Source organism: Diceros bicornis, chromosome 2 (assembly GCF_020826845.1).
Source record: "Diceros bicornis minor isolate mBicDic1 chromosome 2, mDicBic1.mat.cur, whole genome shotgun sequence".
NCBI classification, from domain to species: domain Eukaryota; kingdom Metazoa; phylum Chordata; class Mammalia; order Perissodactyla; family Rhinocerotidae; genus Diceros; species Diceros bicornis.
In genome coordinates, this window is record NC_080741.1 from 19,459,324 (window position 1) to 19,466,935 (window position 7,612).

Below are 7,612 nucleotides of genomic sequence, written 5' to 3' on the forward strand. Positions count from 1 at the left end.
AGATGAAAGCCAGAAAAAGCCAGGGACCATCTGAGTGTCTGTCTTCCTGTTTCTGGTCTCTTTTATGTGTGACCAGGAATAATTTTAAAACATACCTTATTTTGTCACAAATTGCTCCTCTAGCCCAGTAACTCCTTGGTGAAAGTCCTAATATTTGACTGTAGCAGAGTGAGGTCCCTGGTTATAATTCCATCAAGAGATGAGCCTTTGGGCACTGTTAAGCCAGCATCTTTAGGTCTCATTGATAAAATAAGGATTTTTTTTTTTCCTGTAATATAAGTTCAATTTTAGTGGCAGGTCATTTTTGAGATGTACTGAGTATAAAAATTGTGAAATCTAGGACAATGGAAAAATATTCTCATAAGAGTGTTTATCATTTTAGGCTATAAATGAAAGAGAAAAGATTTTTAAAGACCTTCTTAATGGGATAATCTAGAATAATCATTGTTAGAAAAAGAATTTTTTAGTCAAATGTAATATCTACATGTATTTTCTGATGAAGGAGAAACCCTCTTTCAAAGGTTTCCATACTAACAACTCAGAAAAGATAGAACAAGTGATAAATCATATGTTCTGGTTGCTTTAATTCACTTGTATTCACATATTTCAGAACAAGACCTTCTACTTCTTCTATCAAAGTTCTCAGATTTCATATATTATTTTCAAATAATCCACAATAAATATTTATAATATGCCTCCATACTACTTCAGTTCTAAAGCCAATGGTTGTTTATTAAATGAAGTCTGCTCTCGTTAAGTGTTTTTAGAAATTCCGAAAGGCTTTATTTTAAGGCCTCAAACCTATTGAAAAATAAATAAACACTCTTTTACCGGCAAAACACACACATGCACACACACACACACACAAATACACGTATCCTCACAGTTTTAACATATCATTAATAATACTGGGCCAGCCCCGTGGCTTAGCGGTTAAGTGCGCGCGCTCTCCTGCTGGCAGCCTGGGTTTGGATCCCGGGCGCGCCCCGACGCACCGCTTCTCCGGCCATGCTGAGGCTGCGTCCCACATACAGCAACTAGAAGGATGTGCAACTACGACATACAACTATCTACTGGGGCTTTGGGGGAAAAAAAGAAAAAAAGAAGGAGGATTGGCAACAGATGTTAGCTCAGAGCCAGTCTTCCTCAGCAAAAAGAGGAGGATTAGCACGGATGTTAGCTCAGGGCTGATCTTCTTCACAAAAAAATAAATAAATAAAATAATACTAACGCAACTCATTTATTGAGTGCTTATTATGTGCCAGCCCTGTGTTGAGCACTTCATGGGTTTTATCTCCTCTCACTCACCACAACTTTGTGAAGCAGACTATATTTCTGTTCCCATTTTATCATCCTTTTTATAATTCTGATAAAATATTAAGGCTTAAAAGGGTTAAACAAATTGCTCAAGGTCTTATCTACGAAGCATAATAATCTTGGTTAAATAAAACAGTCCTAAATGGGACAATTAATACATGAACAAACTAAATTGTTGATTGTTGATTGGTTTTAGCAGAGTTGCTGAGAGTTTGGCTTTCCCATAGACACATATGCACAGTGACCTAAAATACCAAGGACAGAAAGAAAGAAATAACTACAGAACAAATGAGATGCTGATTAACATATCATCCTTTCCATCCCCAATAAAGATTTCTATTTATCTCACTCATACAATTACAATTCAAAAGCTCATAAAATAACCCTGTAGAAAATATCAATTAGTAGTTTGCTGTGAATAAATGTTGACTTGGTCTCTGATTAATGTTCTGGAAATGATTAGAGTTGGTTCCAGTGAAGTGGTCTTTCCTGGTTGCTAAATTTCAAGGATAACAAATCTAAAGTTCTTCATAGATAGAGATAATCATCAAGAAATTGGGTGGTGGTCACCACTCTGAATGATCATTGTCATCCTGTTTGTGTTTCTATTTCTCACTGGAGTTTTAGTTAAATTCTTAAATTCTCATGTTTGGAAATTTTGTCTTTCCTGATTTAAGAAGAAGCTCCGTTCAGAGGCAAAATTTGCAAAGTAATTACCAAGGAGCGGTCACATTATTTCAATATTTGTTAGGGACCATCTTTATCCCTGTAGAACATATGTCATCACTCCAATCTACTGCTCTGTGCCAGCAAGACCCTGGATGCTGTTCTTCATGCAGTCAACATCATTCTTTTCTTTAAGCATCATAAAGCATATTGCCAAAAATAATTCTGCAGCATCTACCCTACTGAACTCAGACACATGTCAAGTTAATGTCAAAGCTAGATTGGCAATGCACTAGAATGTTAGAATAGAGTCTGCATTTCTTCACTCTAATCATTAGTGAGCAATCATATTTCTGAGTTTATAATTCTCTTTTGGGAGTTGTGATAAGTACTTCAAAATCCCCTGAGGGCTGTTGGAATATTTCTCTCCTGACCTAGAAAGGGGAAACTCTAATAGGTTTCCTGCTGAATTAACTCCCAAAAAAGAACTGCTTGGTAAGTTTAGTTACTTAACAACATCTCTATTTCCATTTTCATTAAGAAAAATGTGACAAAATGAAAACACCAAGTTTTACCTTTGCCTAGTGCTTCCACAGATGGAATTCATTCTTAGCATTAGGGCATAGAGGGATCCCGGGACCGGGTGCCAGAAATTGAATTCTAGATGTCAAACAGGGCCATTCGCCCTTTCAACCCGCTAAGAAACTGATACTCCCCTCCACAGCTGAGCTTACTCACCTCTGAAATGGGCTCATAGAAAAATGCCTACACCAACTCATTTATGTCAGCTGCACAAATTGTCATTGGTCCAAGTTTTCAAAAAACAAACAGACAATTAATTCAGTAAAATATAAACAGTAACTACCAGTATTGGCACAGTAGTTTATTCTGTGAGAATCTAATTAGAATACTTTCGTGTTCTGTAGGAGAGTGTGACAAGAAAAATGGGCAGCTTTGCTAAACTGGACTTACTGAGTTCAACATATTGACTGTACTTTAAAAATCCTGTATTCAATATCTTACTTCCTGATTAATTTTCAGAAAGATTCTCAGAAAGCTTCAAACTCCTTTATCTTCCAGGATGTCCATATAGACACTAATGTGTGGATAAAACATGTTTTCAGGGGAAGTAACTAAATTAATAGCATTTAGTTGGTCCTTTTTTATTGATAACCACTAGAACTATATTATGTCCAAACAACAGTCCATCTAACTTAAAATAAATCTAGACAATAATTAGCTTTCCACACAGCCTACAGAAAGGACTGTTTATTCCACAAAGGTCGGTGGATCGGTTCCATTCGTCATGCTCTGCAGTAGTTAACAAGAGTCTAGAGAGCATGTTTATCACTGTAACACTAGAATTTTTTTGTTTTTTTATTCATCATTTCAACTACTTACTTAGTTTGCCATAACAAAGCACTGGCTTAAAATGCAGCAGTGAGCTTCCTTTCTGATTTAAAAGCTGTCTGCATCTCTGACAGTTCTGAGCAATGCTTTTTATGGCTTTGTTTACCTTGTTCTAAAATGAAATGACAATTCGTTTTTTGTTTTTTTTTTTAGGGTTCCCCCCCCGCAAAGCCCCAGTAGATAGCTGTATGTCATAGCTGCACATCCTTCCAGTTGCTGTATGTGGGACGCGGCCTCAGCATGGCCAGAGAAGCTGTGCGTCAGTGCACGCCCAGGATCCAAACCCGGGCCGCCAGCAGCGGAGCACGCGCACTTAACCGCTAAGCCACCGGGCTGGCCCGACAATTCGTTTTTTATAAATAAGCTGAAGAGTCTTTGCAGCAGATATTTTTTCCTTTGAAGTAAATTTAAAAGAGGTTTTCAGATGTGTATATATTTTTTCTTAAGTAGCACGTGGAAAATACCTCCAAAAGCTTTGCCTTCTGACGTCTGGTAGAAAGCCTTGTAAAGCAGGATCTACCCTATAAGAAAATGACCAACTCCCTGAAAGTCGTAATTTGCACCTCTTTTTGAACACACAATTTTCCACATGCTAGGGTTTGGTGGTTTCTTTCCTGTTATATGAGAAACACAATAAAGTCATGGCTGTAGAACAAGAAAGCCTGTTGGCTCCTGGCCTAATTGATTTTATGCTAAAAAGCCCAAATTTTGAAGTGTCCTGTTTTTCATTTGGATGTAGCTGTGTTTTTTTTAAAATTTACTTACTAACTTCCTTTACTGAGTGTAGAATTTTGGAAAAACTCCAGAGTAGAAGGCAAGAGACATTAGGTTCTGGTCTGGGCCCTAGCATTTGTTTTTAGGAAATACTAGTTTTTGAGAAAAATAGTGAAACTCTTTGGGCCTCGGTTCTCATAATAAAACTAGACAAGGTAGTTTTCCAATTTTCCAGGTCTACAACTCTATGAGTCCATGATTTCATAATCCACAGGAAGGAATTGGATATAAGCAAGGTGGTTTGAGTCCATAAGGAATATTTGTGAACTCTGGTGTTAACTACCAAGGGGAATAGATGCCCATGGTAAGGTTTCAGAAGGCATAGCTGTGTTTGATAGTAAAGGGCGTCTGTAGAATACATCCTCTTGGTTAATTAAGACTTTTTTTTCTTCCTCACTTTTCCTTGGGTATTACACACAACGGCAATTGAATCTGCTTTCAATGACATATCTTTTCTCTTAGGAAATTTTTTTTCTTAAATATAATAAATTTATTTTTATCATTAAAATGAAATGATACGTGGCCAGCCTGGTGGCGTAGCGGTTAAGTGCACGCGCTCCGCTTCGGCAGCCCGGGGTTCGCAGGTTCGGATCCCAGGCGCACACTGATGCACCACTTGTCAAGCCATGCTGTGGCAGAGTCCCATATAAAGTAGAGGAAGATGGGCATGGATGTTAGCCCAGGGCCAATCTTCCTCAGCAAAAAGAGGAGGATTGGCAACAGATGTTAGCTCGGGACTAATCTTCCTCACAAAAAAAATTTAAAAAAATAATAAGTAAATAAAAAACAAAAAAATGAAATGATACGTGCATTTTTATTACAATCTTATCTCCTACAAATACATAAAAAGAAAGAAAACGAGTCTCTACCTAGCTTATAAGCTAAAATAGCTTATAGGCATAATACTTTGCATTTAATTATCCTATACTATCATCCAGGAGTCACATAAATTTTTACTATTTACCCATAGGTATGTAGTGTTATCTGTATTTTATACATGAGGAAACGGGCAGAGGATAAACATGGGACCCACTAGTGAATACACAGTAATCTCTGAGCAGGTCAAAGATGAAAATCCTTACTCTACCATCCCAGTGAAAACCATTATGCTTAACTCACCACTACTACCTTCCCCTGCCTCTGAAAGTTTATAACTAGTATATTTCTAAATATCTTTATAGCATTGACAAAAATTTTGACTAGAACCACTAACAACATCAAAAATGATGGGCAAAAATCACAAGCAAAATCTGACAAAAATATAAGTATAAAATAAAAGAGACTAATGTCTTTATTATATAAATTTCTGGAACAAACTGATAGAAAATAAAGGTAGAATCCCTATAGATAAGACATGGACAAGTGAGCATAGTATATGAACTGGCTATTCAAAAATGAGGAAAATAAGTTTAATAAATCTATTTTAAAAGTTCAAACTGATTAATAATAAAAGAATTACAAATTGACACTACAAGAAATATCTTCTTTAACATGTCAAAGGAAAAAAGATTTACAGAGGGCTAGTACTCAATGAGGGGATATGATGAGATAGCTATTCTCAAATGCTGTTGGAGAGAATTTAAGTTGTCACATTCTTTTCTGGAAAGCAATTTGGGAATATAACGTGTATTGAGAGTCTTAAAGATGTTGCATACTGTTGGGCCCAGTAATTCCCCTTCTAGGAATGCACTCAAAAGAAAAATCCAAACTGCACATATGTATGCAAAAAAACCACCCAATTTCACTGCAAAAAATATTTATAACAAAAAAAGAAAGAATTACCTAAATGTCCAAAAACAAAAGAATAGTTAAATAAATTATGGCACATCCATAGCATAGAAAGTTATACAGCCCCTAATATTATTCATGAAGTATTTTCAATGACATGTGAAAAGGCTGATGCATTGGAGGAGGGAGCAAGTTACAAAGCTGTATATACAGGGTGACCTCAAGTATGTTCACATTTGAGATAGATCATAGACTTAAACATAAAAATAAAACCATAAAGCATTTCAAAGAAAACATCGGAGATATTTTCATAACCTGAGAGTGGACAAAGATTTCTTAGGCAGAATGTAGAAAGTGGTAACCATAGAAGGAAATTTTGGTAAATTAGATTTCATCAAAATTTAAAACTTGTGCTCATCAAAAGACAATATTAAGAAAAAGAATAGGCAAGCCACAGACTTACAGAAAATATCCACAAATCCTATGTCTGACAAAGGACTTATATCCAGAACATGTAATGAATTACTACAACCTAACAATAATAATTGAAAATAGGCAAACACACAGCAGATACTTCACAAAGGAAAATATACAAATGGCTAATAAGCACAGAAAAAATGTTCCACATTACTAATCATTAGGGAAATATAAGCTAAAGTCCCAATGGGATACCACTACACATCCACTAGAATGGCTAAAATTGAAAAGACTGAAAATAACAAATGTTGGCAAGGATGTAGAGCAACCAGACTCTTACACATTCCTAGTAGGCGTGTAAAATGATACAACCACTTTGGGAAATGGTTTGGTGGTTTCTTATGAAGTTTAACACACACATACTCTTTGACTCAGCAGCTCCTCTCCTAGGCATTTATCCAAGAGAAATCAAAACTTATGTCCACCAAAAGGCTTATAGAACAATGTACGTAGCAGCTCTATTCACAATAGCCAAAAACCGGATTCAGCTCAAATGTCTGTCATCATAAGAATAGATAAACAAATCGTGACATAGTCATACAATGGACTCCTACTGAACAATGAAAAGGAATGAACTACTTATTCACACAACAACATGGATGAGTCTCACAGACACAATATTGAGCAAAAGAAACACAAAAGATGGCATACTGAATTATTTCCTTTATATGAATTTCTAATGCAGGCAAAACAAATATAAGGCATGAAAAAAAATCAAAAGAGTGGTTATCTCAAGAGTGAGAAGAAGAGCACTAGAAATAGTCTGGAAAGAGATACAAGAGAATTTTCTGGGTAGATTAAAATGTTCTCTATCATGCTAGGGTATGAGTATTGGTCTGTTAGGGATGCCATAAAAAAATATCACCGACTGGGAGGGGTAAACAACAGAAATTTATTTCTCACAGTTCTCGGGGCTAGAAACCCAAGATCAAGGTGCTGGCAAGTTTGGTTTCATTCTGAGGCCTCTTCTCTTGGCTTATAGGTGGCTACCATCTTGCTGCGTGCTTACACGGCCCTTCCTCTGTGTATGCAGAGAGAGATTTCTGGTGTCTCTTGCTCTTCTTATAAGAACACCAGTCCTATAGGATTAAGGCCTTACCCTAACGACCTCACTTAACCTTTACCTCCTTATAGGTCCTATCTTCAAATACAGTCACACTGGGGCTAGGGCTTCAAATTATAAATTTTAGGGGGACACAATTCAGTTTTTAACAGTACAGTTACATGAGTAGACCCACTG